Source organism: Megalobrama amblycephala, linkage group LG3 (genome assembly GCF_018812025.1).
Source record: "Megalobrama amblycephala isolate DHTTF-2021 linkage group LG3, ASM1881202v1, whole genome shotgun sequence".
Lineage (NCBI taxonomy): Eukaryota > Metazoa > Chordata > Actinopteri > Cypriniformes > Xenocyprididae > Megalobrama > Megalobrama amblycephala.
In genome coordinates this window covers 10,288,884-10,304,747 of record NC_063046.1, presented here as the reverse complement: position 1 = coordinate 10,304,747, position 15,864 = coordinate 10,288,884, and the positions used below count along the sequence as shown (strand labels likewise).

Sequence of the window (15,864 nt, the reverse complement as noted above, 5' to 3'; positions counted from 1 at the left end):
TCCTGTTTTCTGTGGACCGTTTGAGGGCTTGAAGACGGATAGTTCAGTGTGGGGCTGTAAAACTGAAGCTTTAAATGGAGCAAATCATGGAAAACAGGTCATTAAACTCAAGAAAATCCAATGTAAATCTTATGGAAAATTTGTATTTCATAGTCAAACTTTGCGTTTTTTGAATATTCTGTGTTTTTCTGGCACATATTACACCATTTATTTTTATATAATATACAATATATTTAATATAACAGTTATGCATCTGTTTAATAATGGGGTATATAAGAGGCCAAGCACCGAAGGTGTTTAGGCACCTACTGTAATCATTGAAGTTATTATTCTTCTTCTTCTTCCGTTTCATCTTCTACTTCCGCTCTGGAAGTCCATAGAACCGCTTGTTGGAAAGTTGTGAAATTTGGCACACAGATAGAGGACAATCTGAACTGTCACCATAGCAAATGGGGAGTCTCTAACTCATTCCCTCTAGTGCCACCAACTGTCCAAATTTGGATATAACTTTTGAACTATAAGGGCAAAATTCTTTTTTCTTCTGATTTCTTGGCTCAAGACGATTCGATTACATCCTATGATGTCATTTTCCGTCATGAAAATGTTTCTGTCATTTTGAATTTTCTAGAATTGTGACACTATAATTGAAGCTACTCCTAGGCCGTTGCTCCAGTTTTCCTGAAAATTGACCCAGATCATTTTCAGACCATGCAAACGAATTTTACGTAGCGTTCACGAAAATAGACGTAAGGCTGAATCTCCACAACGCTTTATTGCATTCTGACAAAACTTGGTCCATGTCATCACAAACAGGACCTGAGGTTATTTTTGCTTATAACTTCTGGACGGTTTGTCCAATAATCATATAAGTGGTCTTGTTAGATTTAGGGCATCATGCCAAGTAAATTGAAATTTTGAATTTCATAGTAAAATGCTTTGCAGTGTTTTGTTTTATGAACGCATTAACATATCATTACGAAACTTGGTATGTATCATCAGCACGATGCCCTGAAGGAGCCTGAAAAGTTTTGGACCAGATACCAAACATGCTAGATTTCGCCTTATGGTAAGTCCAAATATTAGTGTGTGTGGGTTAGTAGGTTACACTGTAAACCCGAATAAGTTGAATGAGTTATTTACTTCTCTGTAAACCATAATAAGAAAATTCAGATAATGCCAACTTGCTAATTTGCTAACAAGTTAACAATAGCATGGTATAACACTTACTGAATCAGTTCAGCAACTTAAAACATGTAACTTACCTGCTCTCAAACCAAGCAGCATGCGCCACTTGTCAACATGATGGTAACTCTCCAAAAACCCACATTAACAAAACCTCTTCTAAATTAGCAAAACTAACCATTAATCACTAAATAAAAAAACACTTAATTTTAGCATTTACTCTCCCTTTCGAGTGCCATGGGCAAAGCATGCTAGGAAATAGAAATCCCAGTCCAGTTTCAGTTAAACTTAAGTTAATCTAAATTAAAAGAACTCAAAACAATGAAACAGTTCAGTTTACTTGAAATATGTCAGTGCTGTGAACTCAAAAGAAAACGAAAGTTGTAAATACTCATAACAGTTCATTTAACTGAACTAATTTGTTCAATTTAAGTTTGTCTAACTCAAACCAATTAAGTATTTTGAGCATTAGGGTTTACAGTATTGTGTGATTTAGCATTTAAAAAACATTCACAAATATCTTAGAAACCGTTAGTCCGATCGAGATGAAACCACTGTAGGAAAATCAGAGACATAGGTCGCTGACTATACACTAATGACCAAATGTCAAAATTTTAATAGTAAGTGACAAAAAATTGCAATCAAAGTCAGGTGTGGGTAATTTTTTATGTGTTCATACATATAAATGTCTATAACTCTATAATATAATAAAAAAAATTGACACACTTATGTATAGGGGCACTCCAAGGACACACACAAAAAAGCGGTAGGACTGTGCCATTTGGTGGCGCTATATTTGAACAAAACATGAAATTGGCTCTAACTAGTACTCTTGGTCTGATTGACTTCAAAATTGACATGCAATGTCTTTGTCTCAGTTTCTATCATAGTCCATTATGACATTGTTGGTCTGCTGCTAGCTTCCTTGATTGCTTCTGTTGTGCTTGGTCCCTTAATTGCTGCTTGCAGCTATATTTTAATTTAATATCATACTGTGAAGGAAAAACAATTGAGATATTAAAGAAAATGTTTCTTTCTTTTGTGTGTTTGTCACATAGCTTGAATATATTTTGATTGATTCTCACTGCTGGATAATATCATGTCCAGTTAACTTTAAAATAAAGTTATAAAAATAGTAGTAAAATAGTATTAAATAAAAAAAAAAGTATTAAAACAAACAAACAATCAAATAAATCAATAGTAAAATGGGTTGCAAATGTTATTCATTTCTTGATGGCTTTAGGTTGATATATATATATATATATATATAAAGAGATAAAAGACAGAGGAGAGGGATCCTGAATGGAATGTTTAAAGCAGCTGACCAAGAGAGCTCCTCACAACTCATAACAAAGCATTTGTCCCAGTTCAGCCGGGCCGCCCAAGCTGCTGAGCTGGTAGATTCGCTGTTCTTCTCCCGTCACGAAAGGGCTCAACTTGTGAATGCAAACCACTCTACATGTGCTAACGGCAAATTAACCCCAGCTAAATAATCGGCAAAATATCTCCCGGCGCCGTGTGTATTTAACCATGTCATCTGTCTGGACGCTTTTACCGTGAGCTATGGGGCCCGTGGTCGTATTTGATCCAACAAGTGCTGAGTCAAATACAGCTGGTGATATCATTGCCCCGTCAATCTGTTTCAACACTATAAAAAAATCAGTAAAATTTACAGTAAAAAACTGTCAGCTGTGGTTGCCAGAAATTTACCGTAAAAAATAAGATAGCACCATTTTAGGTTTTACAGCTTTAACTTAAATTTAAAGTAAAAAAGGTTTTCATGAACTGATATAATGTTAATATACCAACCTATTGAAGTACTAATATCTGTTTTGTACCTTTGTAATACACTGACAACCACCTAAAACAGGTAATAATGAGAAAGCCACGATGAGTGAAAGTTCACCACAAGTAGTTTTTCCACAAGCTGAAGTAAATAATAAAATATATATATATATATATATATATATATATATATATATATATATATATATATATATATATATATATATATATATATATATATATATAAGGTGCATAGTCTCATTCACACAAACACTAAACAGTAAACACCAACATGGTAACACACATGACTAAAATAATGCAATAAACATTCATTAAACAACATTAAATGTAACATAAAACCCTAATGTACATAACTGATAAGAAAAAATAGTTATTTCAATGAAAATACATCAAATGTGAAGCATCACGCATGGAATGTTAAGTTAAGATTTTTCACTGTAAATTGTATAATGATGTTCTTTTTCACTTCCAAAAACTGCAAATTTAACAGTATTTTACTGCAAAATTGCATTAGATGTACGTCTAGATCTATTAAAGTTATTCACCGTATATCGTAAGGAACTTACTGTTAACTGAAATCAACTGTTATTGGTCTGTCTGTTTATCAATGAATCAATCAATGAATCAATGAATCAATCAATCAATCAATCAATCAATGAATCAATCATTCAATCAGTCAGTCAGTCAGTCAGTCAATAAATCAATCTATAGTTCTATCTGTTTATTGTTCTGTTTATCTATCTATCTATCTATCTACAGTGGGTACGGAAAGTATTCAGACCCCCTTAAATTTTTCACTCTTTGTTATATTGCAGCCATTTGCTAAAATCATTTAAGTTCATTTTTTTTCCTCCATTAATGTACACACAGCACCCCATATTGACAGAAAAACACAGAATTGTTGACATTTTTGCAGATTTATTAAAAAAGAAAAACTGAAATATCACATGGTCCTAAGTATTCAGACCCTTTGCTGTGACACTCATATATTTAACTCAGGTGCTGTCCATTTCTTCTGATCATCCTTGAGATGGTTCTACACCTTCGTTTGAGTCCAGCTGTGTTTGATTATACTTATACTGATTGGACTTGATTAGGAAAGCCACACACCTGTCTATATAAGACCTTACAGCTCACAGTGCATGTCAGAGCAAATGAGAATCATGAGGTCAAAGGAACTGCCTGAAGAGCTCAGAGACAGAATTGTGGCAAGGCACAGATCTGGCCAAGGTTACAAAAAAATTTCTGCTGCACTTAAGGTTCCTATGAACACAGTGGCCTCCATAATCCTTAAATGGAAGACATTTGGGATGACCAGAACCCTTTCTAGAGCTGGCCGTCCGGCCAAACTGAGCTATCGGGGGAGAAGAGCCTTGATGAGAGAGGTAAAGAAGAACCCAAAGATCACTGTGGCTGAGCTCCAGAGATGCAGTCGGGAGATGGGAGAAAGTTGTAGAAAGTCAACCATCACTGCAGCCCTCCACCAGTCAGGGCTTTATGGCAGAGTGGCCCGACGGAAGCCTCTCCTCAGTGCAAGACACATGAAAGCCCGCATGGAGTTTGCCAAGATGGTGAGAAATAAGATTCTCTGGTCTGATGAGACCAAGATAGAACTTTTTGGCCTCAATTCTAAGCGGTATGTGTGGAGAAAACCAGGCACTGCTCATCGCCTGTCCAATACAGTCCCAGTGAAGCATGGTGGTGGCAGCATCATGCTGTGGGGGTGTTTTTCAGCTGCAGGGACAGGACGACTGGTTGCAATCGAGGGAAAGATGAATGCGGCCAAGTACAGGGATATCCTGGACGAAAACCTTCCCCAGAGTGCTCAGGACCTCAGACTGGGCCGAAGGTTTACCTTCCAACAAGACAATGACCCTAAGCACACAGCTAAAATAACGAAGGAGTGGCTTCACAACAACTCCATGACTGTTCTTGAATGGCCCAGCCAGAGCCCTGACTTAAACCCAATTGAGCATCTCTGGAGAGACCTAAAAATGGCTATCTATCTATCTATCTATCTATCTATCTATCTATCTATCTGTCTATCTGTCTATCTGTCTATCTGTCTGTCTGTCTGTCTGTCTGTCTATAGTATTTCTGTCTGTTTATCAATCAATCTCTCTATAGTTCTATTTGTTTATCATTCTATATGTTTATCAGTCAGCCAGTCAGTCCAACATGTTCTCCAACCAATACGGTTGTTTATCACTTCCCTGAAATACAACCCATTGGAGCGTTTACTAAAGTTGCGCCCCTGTATCGACAACAGGACACTTTCATTTTAATGTATTGTTCCCTGTTATCTGCGTCATATTTCAGGTTTCGCATAGCTCAAATGGTAGAGCATTGCAACATATAACAATATGCAATCATGTGATCATACGATCGTGGATTAGATCCCAGGGAACGCATGTGCTCATAAAGTGTATACGCACTATAAATCACTAAGGGTAGGTGTGGTCGTTAATAAAAAAAAAATAGTTTTGCTAAACGGAAATAGGACAAATGGTGTAAAAAGTCCACACATCGCATTTAACTGAACACGCATTTTGATTGGTAACGACGGTCATACGTCATCTTATGGCGACAGACATAATGCGACACTGTCATTATTTTTACGCCAGCTAGAGGGCACATGACTTTAAAGCGTAAAATAGGTCGTAATAAGGTGCTTGAAAAATGACCTATAAGGTTTTTAGTTTAAAATGACAGTGGATTTAAATTTCTTTTGAGTTTCAGGCATTTTACCTGTACTTATTTAATTATCCTTAAATTCATAAATTTACCATCCTGTTTTCAAAATTACATCAAATGAAAAAGGAAGGGGTTAAATAATTTGTTGAGCTCTCTTTTCCATTCATTTGCAATGAAGTTGTACCTTATTAAGCCTACCTGTCTGTCATCTGTAGTTCACACATCCAGACAGTCATTACACATTATAGATTACATTCCATCAACTCACAGCAATCTATAAAAATAACTGCACAGAACGATTGCAGAGACTTGCTTACAGAAACTTGAACTCATCTGACCTCAAACTGTAAATCAGTCCATGACAGATGTAGCAGATATAATTGCAGCTCTTGTCTAAGTATGCATGGCTGTAAAAAAACAACAAAAAAACAAAACAAAGAAAGAAGAAATAGGGGATTAGAAGAGAAGTGGAGGAATTTAGGACAACATCTGTTTTCCAATCAACCTGCTGTTCTTTTTATATGGCATTCGAAGAAAATAATTTTTCCATCATACAATTCCATCCAGTATAAAAATGGCACAGCCCATTATTTTCCGACATGTGTTTTAAACCTCAGCTCCATGAGTAAAGATGAAAAAAATCATCCTGACACAAGCAAATCATCAAGTCATCTATATTGCTAATATGATATTACAGTTTCTGTGCTTGTTGATTGAATTGGGGTTTCAGTCTCCATACATCAATTCGGTATGACATGATTTATTGAAGAATAATGAAGCACAGTTCATTTGTTTTTACATGGCAGTTATTTCCAGCATCAGTCATCAAACATTGTGAGCAAATAACAAAGAAACGCTTATTTATGATCTACAGTGGAACATCCAAATTTCCTTTTATTTTTTAATTGCTTTCGCCAGCACAGAATATCTTTTAGTGCTTCCAGCAGGGTTTCTGTCTCGTTGCCTTAGAACAATATTTATTGAACCACTGTGTGAAACATGTAAGACCATCTGAAGAAATTATTTTTTTAATGAAATACGTTAAGTGCTTGTATATCATTGCCTTTTTCTTTTTCTTGTAGGCCTTTAAATCATGCTGTTGTTGTTCAGTATTTTAATTCTGTGCTGATAGTAAACAGCTGTTTTTTTCCACAAGCAAACAACCAGATAAGAGTGTGTTAGTATGTACAGGCTGCTTCGTGCTTACTTTTTTCACATTGATTAATTGACTTATTCCAAAACCTACTGTAGCCAGATCCTATGTAGACAACGTAGGAAACATTTTAAGGCATCATATTTACGCTCCCAACCAGGCATGAACTTTTTCGCAATGTACTAATTCAGAATGCCATCTGTTATTTTTACAGATCAAAAATAATATGCTGTAAGATAAGATAAAATAAGAAATATTCACATAGCCTCCATAAACTAGAGGTAAGTAAGGATTTGAAGAGAGAAAGAGTTCAGGGTATTTTTAGTTAAATTGAAAGCTTCTTCTGGTGCAGCTTCAAACAGCCAAAAACATCTGTCTGATGCATATGTATGTGTGAAACTCAATGAATACTGGGTTGATTTTTCTATTCAGTAAGAAACAATTCATAGAAAGAGTAGCTAGAATAATATTTGCTGTTTTTGGATTTGACCATTTGAAGAAGCCTTATTATTTTCTTCATATAGGTTTTTTTTATAGGTAATAATACAATGTGGTCCTAATCTCTGAGAATGACATATGTATCGCAAAAATCACACAATCTGAAAAATGTGATATACCATATGGTCATGCAATCAAACGTGCTCATTTCCTGTTGTGTTATTCCATATAAAAGTACATCTGCTGGACCAAACTGCTCTCTTGTCAACCTAAACACAGTTTTGTATTATTTATTTATTTATTTATTTTTTTTTAACACAAGCATCTGGGCTGAATTTCATTCTCCTGTTATTGATTTCACTTATGGCGGTCAGAGGCTAAGTGAGGTTGTCTGGGTTTTGTCCAGTGTCAGACACAAACCAGGTGCTTTCACAGAAACACTGGAAAGGTGATAGTCTGTGATGTGACGTGCATTAAATGACTGACAGAGTTTTTGACTCGTAGGGCAAAAGCAAGAAGTGGCTAGATTTTTAAATTTTCTGAAGACATTCTGACTGTTAATTGTGCAAACTTTCTGTCATGAAGTTAGGAGTGTTGTGGGTGGTTGCCAGGGCATTGCTATGCTGTTGCTATGGTGTTCTGATATATTTTGTATGTTGCTTATGTGTATTATTTTTCGGAACAGAAAGATATTAATCTAATTTATTAATTACATTATGTAATTTAATAGCATAATTTAATAATTAATAAATTATTTTTTAATGTATTAATTAATTTCAAAACTATCCTATGTATCTATATATATGATCATACTAATAAATAGTATTAAAGTGTAAATTATAAATATAATAATAAGTATTATAATATTTATAAAATATATTATTAATAAAATTATATATATAATTTAAGCATGAAAATATTGATAAAATATTTAATTCTAAATTCTATACATGGGTTTCATGTGACGTCACTGTATTCTATCGCCGCCATATTTGGGACCGGTCACAGCTGCGCGCCCTGTTAAAGTCTATGGTGACAGCAGCTACAATTACCAGAGGAAGGCCAACGAAACACTCTCAGAAGGTTCACAACAAGTTTATAATATATCTTGGATATGTGGTGCTGTTAGCCGTTTCAACAGTCGTCAGAACTACAAATTTATTTGATCCCAAAGTAGTTAGATCGGCAGAATTATTCGCTTCATTTAGAAGGGACCACACCACTGGCAGCCAAACAGCAATGCACAACATTAATAACTGCTGGGACTGTCATTTACATAACATTATAACGAGAACACTATTGTAATAAAATGTTGTGAATTCTCTGTGTTGTTGTTTCAGCGTGTTGTTGTGGTAAGAGCGCGTCGACTGAGTTTGATTACATTGATTACATAACTTGTTCAAACTTCACTTGTGCATTCGCGTCATTTTGTACAGATAAAACTTATTAATTTTATTAAGTATAAATATCTGATTATTCTCATAAAGGATGTGTTTCGTTGAGGTAAATAACCCACAGAGCTGATGATCATCTATAGCTTCAGCGCAAGCGCTCAAAAAGTAAGACAAAACATTAATATGATTGGGACTGTCTTCTTCTTATACATGATATTATAATCGTATATATTTGTAAAATAACGTTGTGAATTATTTGGGCTTATTTGCTGTGTTTCGGGGTTTCAATGACGTTACTTCAAGTTCATCTGTGCGTGATTTTGTGCAAATGCTAGTTGTAATATTTTTATTTTGTATTAATATCTGGATTATTTTATATAGGATGTGTTCCGATGAGTTAATTAACTTTCAGTTTATGGGTTTTTTATTATCTTCAGCTTCAGCGTGCGCAGCTCAAACAGCAATGATTAAGTCATTAAAATGTTTAACGTTACTACACAGTAATATTAAAACTTTAATATTTCTTTTAGAAAATGAATGCATTATTTTTAATAACTAGCTCTTATATTGTTCTAGTATTATTTTCATCAACACATAGTTTGATTAATAATAAGGATCATGAACAATAACAGATTTTTTTTCTCAAATCATCTCATTTTGATAACAGTATTATTTGAGCTGCGCGCACTGAATGAACACCCGTAAACTGAAGCGCTTTGCTAGAAGGTTAATTAACTCAACGGGACACATCCTATATATGGTAATTCATATATATTTATAGTCAAGTCAAGTCAAGTCAAATTTATTTATATAGCGCTTTTACAATTGGTAATTGTTTCAAAGCAGCTTTACATATTAGAAGCACAGAAAAAAGGGAAGTGGTTAAAAATAAGCTGTACAAACAAGCGTGGTAATATGTAACATATACAAGATGGTGCTACATTAAGCCAATGTCGGCTGACTCCCAGGGGTGGAAAAAAACCCCTAGGAGAAAAACCCAGCGTGCTAACACTGGGAAAAAAGTCCTAGGAGGGAAAAAACCCCTTGGAAGATATATATAATATATGTAAATGGATATGGAGATCAAAATCTGAATTATACATTTTTATTATAGAGATTAAAAATAGATTATATATAAATATATGTAAGCGGATACGGGGATTAAAAATCTGAATTATAGATGCAGCCAGAACTGGATCTGTAGGCCCATTGTCTCCTGGGCTACGTTGTAGTCAGGTCCAGACACAGGTTCTCCATCTGATCTGGATACGGCCTGGATCCAGCACCCGGCAAACCTCAGGATAAGCAGAGAGACAGATATTAGCGTAGATGCCATTCTTATTCTGATGTACAGGTATATCTAGTGTTATAGGAAATGTTCTCGGTTCCGGCCGACCTAATTATTGCAGCGTAACAATCCTTTAACGGATTTGAAAAATGTTAATGTATTGATAATGTGTTATGTGTATGCAAGAGCAAAGAGATGTGTTTTTAGTCTAGATTTAAACTGACAGAGTGTGTCTGCTTCCCGAACAATGCTAGGAAGATTGTTCCAGAGTTTAGGTGCTAAATAGGAAAAGGATCTGCCGCCTTCAGTTGATTTTGATATTCTGGGTATTATCAACTGGCCTGAATTCTGAGATCGCAATAAACGTGAAGGACTATAATGCATTAAGAGCTCACTTAGGTACTGGGGAGCTAAACCATTTAGAGCTTTATAAGTAAGTAGCAAGATTTTAAAATCTATACGATGTTTAATAGGGAGCCAATGTAATGTTGACAGAACTGGACTAATATGGTCATACTTTCTGGTTCTAGTAAGAACTCTAGCTGCCGCATTTTGGACCAACTGTAGTCTGTTTAAAAGCCGAGCAGAACAACCACCCAGTAGAGCGTTACAATAATCTAGTCTTGAGGTCATGAATGCATGAACCAACTGTTCCGCATTTGTCATTGAGAGCATATGTCGTAATTTAGATATATTTTTTAGATGGAAGAAGGCGGTTTTACAGATACTAGAAACATGACTTTCAAATGAAAGATTGGTATCGAAGAGCACACCCAGGTTCCTAACTGAGGACGAAGGTTTAATGGAGCACCCGTCAAGTGTTAGGGAGTATTCAAGGTTTTTTCGTGAGGAAGTTTTTGGTCCAAAGATTAGGATATCAGTTTTTTCTGAATTTAATAATAAGAAATTTCTTGTCATCCAGTTTTTAATGTCAGCTATGCATTCTGTTAGTTTTGTGAATTTGTAGGTTTCGTCAGGGCGCGAGGAAATATAGAGCTGAGTATCGTCAGCGTAGCAGTGAAAACTAACACCATGCTTCCTAATTATCTCTCCTAAGGGCAGCATGTACAGAGTGAAAAGCAACGGTCCTAGTACTGAGCCTTGTGGTACTCCATATTGAACTTGTGAGCGATACGACATCTCTTCATTAACTACTACAGACTGATAACGGTCAGATAAGTACGATTTGAACCATGCCAAAGCAATTCCACTAATGCCAATATAGTTTTCAAGTCTTTTTAAAAGAATGTTGTGATCGATAGTGTCAAAAGCAGCACTGAGATCTAATAACACTAATAGAGAAATACAGCCACGATCGGATGATAAGAGTAGATCATTTGTAACTCTAACGAGAGCAGTCTCAGTACTATGGTATGGTCTAAATCCTGACTGGAAATCCTCACAGATTCCATTTCTTTCTAAAAAGGAGCACAGTTGTGTTGAAACTGCCTTTTCTAGTATCTTTGACAGAAAAGGTAGATTCGAGATTGGCCTGTAATTTACTAAATCTCTCGGATCTAGTTGAGGTTTTTTAATAAGAGGTTTAATAATAGCCTGCTTAAAGGTTTTTGGCACGTATCCTAGTATTAAGGATGAATTAATTATATCAAGAAGTGGACCTACGACCTCTGGAAGCATTTCTTTCAGTAGTTTAGTCGGCATTGGGTCTAACATACATGTCGTTGATTTTGATGATTTGATAAGTTTAGATAATTCTTCCTCTCCTATAGCGGCGAATGATTCTAGTTTTACCTCAGGGACACTACAGTGCACTGTCTGAAGCGAAACTGTGGACGGTTGCATGTTTTTAATTTTCTCTCTAATATTATCAATCTTGCAAGTAAAGAAGTTCATAAAGTCATTACTGCTGTGCTCTATGGAAACGTCAGCAGTTGAATCTCTGTTTCTAGTTAATTTAGCCACTGTGTCAAATAAATACCTAGGATTATGTTTGTTTTCTATTAAGAGATTTGAAAAATAAGTAGATCTAGCATTTCTTATAGCCGTTCTGTACTCAATCATTTTTTCTTTCCACGAAAGGCGAAAAACTTCTAGTTTTGTTTTCTTCCAACTACGTTCAGTTTTTCTAACAGCTCGTTTTAGAGCCCGAGTGTGCTCATCATACCACGGCGTTGGATTAGTTTCCTTAATCTTCTTTAGACGTAAAGGAGCGACTGCATCTAATGTGCTGGAAAAGAGAGAGCCAATAGTTTCTGTTGCAGCATCGAGTTCTTCTAAGTTGTCAGGTATACTAAGGCGATGAAACTGCTCGGGGAGATTATTTATAAAGCAATCTTTAGTGGTAGACGTGATGGTTCTACAATATTTATGGCTGGGTGGTGGTTTTGTAGCCTTGGCTAATTGTATTATACACGACACTAAATAATGATCTGATATATCATCGCTCTGCTGTAGAATTTCAACAGCATCAATATCAATTCCATGCGACAGTATTAGATCTAAGGTATGATTACGACAATGAGTGGGTCCTGACACGTGTTGTCTAACTCCAATAGAGTTTAAAATGTCTGCAAATGCCAATCCAAATGCGTCTTTATTATTATCTACATGGATATTAAAATCACCAACAACAAGGACTTTATCCGCAGCCAGTACTAACTCTGATAGAAAATCAGCAAATTCTTTGATAAAGTCAGTATGGTGTCCTGGTGGCCTGTATACAGTAGCCAGCACAAATGTCAACTTACATAATGTTACATAAAGCACCATCACTTCAAAGGAGTTATATTTGAAATTCTTTTGAATGATTCTGAATATATTACTATAAATTACAGCAACACCTCCCCCTTTGCCTTTCTGTCGAGGATTGTGTCGATAATCATAACCTTGAGGACTAGATTCATTTAATTACAAGATATACATAAAATTACAACTTATATTTGCACAAAATCATGCACGCATACTTGAACTAAGTAATGTAGTCAGCTGGTGTCGTGAATTTGTTCATCCTGTAACAACACGCCGAAACACAGCAACTAGAATTCACAATATTTTCAAATAAATCAAATAAATTTGTAGTTCTGACGACTGTTGAAACGGCTAACAGCACCACATATCCCAGATATATTGTAAACTTGTTGTGAACCTTCTGAGAGCGTTTTGTTGGCCTTCCTCTGGTATTTGTAGCTGCTGTCACCATAGACTTAAACAGGACGCGCAGCTGTGACTGGTCCCAAATATGGCGGCGGGCATAGAGGAAGTGACGTCTTTGAAACCCATGTATAGGCCTATATATATATATATATATATATATATATATATATATATATATATATATATATATATATATATATATATATCAGTACAGTCCAAAAGTTTGGAACCACTAAGATTTTTAATGTTTTTAAAAGAAGTTTCGTCTGCTCACCAAGGCTACATTTATTTAATTAAAAATACAGTAAAAACAGTAATATTGTGAAATATTATTACAATTTAAAATAAATGTTTTCTATTTGAATATATTTCACAAAGTAATTTATTCCTGTGATGGCAAAGCTGAATTTTCAGCATCATTACTCCAGTCTTCAGTGTCAAATGATCCTTCAGAAATCATTCTAATATGCTGATTTGATACTCAAGAAACATTTATGATTATTTTCAAGTTTACAGTTGTGTAAGTTTTTTTTCAGGATTCCTTGATGAATAGAAAGTTCAAAAGAACAGCATTTATCTGAAATACAAAGCTTCTGTAGCATTATACACTACCGTTCAAAAGTTTGGGGTCAGTAAGAATTTTTATTTTTATTTTTTTGAAAAGAAATGAAAGAAATGAATACTTTTATTCAGCAAGGATGCATTAAATCAATCAAAAGTGGCAGTAAAGACATTTATAATGTTACAAAAGATTAGATTTCAGATAAACACTGTTCTTTTGAACTTTCTATTCATCAAATAATCCTGAAAAAAAATATTGTACACAAATATTTTGTACAATTGTACACATTCAATGTTTCTTGAGCAGCAGATCAGCATATTAGAATGATTTCTGAAGGATCATGTGACACTGAAGACTGGAGTAATGATGCTGAAAATTCAGCTTTGCCATCACAGGAATAAATTACTTTGTGAAATATATTCAAATAGAAAACAGGTATTTTAAATTGTAATAATATTTCACAATATTACTGTTTTTTACTGTATTTTTAATTAAATAAATGTAGCCTTGGTGAGCAGATGAAACTTCTTTTAAAAACATTAAAAATCTTAGTGGTTCCAAACTTTTGGACTGTACTGTATGTATATATATATATATATATATATATATATATATATATATATATATATATATATATATGATCAATATATATATATATATATGATCAATATATATATATATATGATCAATATATACACTTGAATGATTTACATTTTTTACAACCTGAATTCCTGAATTCCATTGGGACGTTTTTAAATTTTAATAAAATGAAAACTAAAAGACTTTCAAATCACATAAGCCAGTATTTTATTCACAATAGAAGATAGATAACATACCAAATGTATAAGCAGAAACTTTTTACACTTTTATCCACTAAATGAGCTCATTTTAAATTTGATGCCTGATACAGGTCTCAAAAAAGTTGGCATGGAGGCAACATGGATGAAAAAGCAAAACATTTTGAAAAGATTCTGGGAGAACATCTAGCAACTAATTAAGTTAATTGATATCAGGTCTGTAACATGATTAGCTATAAAAGGGATGTCTTAGAGAGGCAGAGTCTGTCAGAAGTAAAGATGGGCAGAGCTGTGAAAGAGTGCATAAAAAGATTGTGGAATACTTTAAAAATAATGTTCCTCAACGTCAAATTGCAAAGGCTTTGCAAATCTCATCATCTACAGTGCATAACATCATCAAAAAATTCAGAGAAACTGGAGAAATTTCTGTGCGTAAGGGACCAGGCCGAAGACCTTTATTGGATGCCTGTGGTCTTCGGGCCCTCAGACGACACTGCATCACACATCGGCATGATTGTGTCAATGACATTACTAAATGGGCCCAGGAATACTTCTAGAAACCACTGTCGGTAAACACAATCCGCCGTGCCATCTGCAGATGCCAACTAAAGCTCTATCATGCAAAAAGGAAGCCATATGTGAACATGATCCAGAAGCGCTGTCGTGTCCTGTGGGCCAAGGCTCAATTAAAATGGACTGTTTCAAAGTGGAAAAGTGTTCTCAGGCGAGTCCAAATTTGACATTCTTGTTGGAAATCACGGACGTCGTGTCCTCCCGCTAAAGAGGAGGGAGACCTTCCAGCATGTTATCAGCGTTCAGTTCAAAAGCCAACATCTCTGATGGTATGGGGGTGCATAAGTGCATACGATATGGGCATGTTTTGGAAAGCACTATGAATGCTAAAAGGTATGTAAAGGTTTTAGAGCAACATATACTCCCCTCCAGACAACGTCTATTTCAGGGAAGGTCTTGTGTATTTCAGCAAGACAATGCAAAACCACATACTGCAGCTATTACAACATCATGGCTTCGTCATAGAAGAGTCCGGGTGCTAAATTGGCCTGCCTGCAGTCCAGATCTTTCACCTATAGAGAAAAATATGTCAAAGACGACCACAAACTCTTCAGCAGCTGGAAACCTATATCAGACAAGAATGGGACCAAAAAACACCATGGGCCCTATTCTAACGATCTAAACGCAAAGTGTAAAGTGCACGGCGCAGGTGCACTCAGGGCATGTCCAAATCCACTTTTGAAATGGGTTGTCCCTATTCTCTTACTGAGTAATGGGCGTAACGTTCAATAAACCAATCAGAGTGTCATCTCCCATTCCGTTTAAGAGCGAGATGCGCTCGCTGAATTGAAAATAGGTAGCCTAATTCTAATATACGCAATGACTATTCATCATTACATTTTTATATTTTTGCTTGCATATAT

General features: G+C 35.2%; 1 protein-coding gene across 2 annotated transcripts in view; it reads left to right on the top strand.

Annotated features, from left to right (window-relative positions):
• Positions 1–15,864, top strand: part of adamts17 (ADAM metallopeptidase with thrombospondin type 1 motif, 17) — a 209,238-nt gene that overhangs the window by 113,657 nt on the left and 79,717 nt on the right. The gene's annotated exons all lie outside the window — the stretch shown is intronic.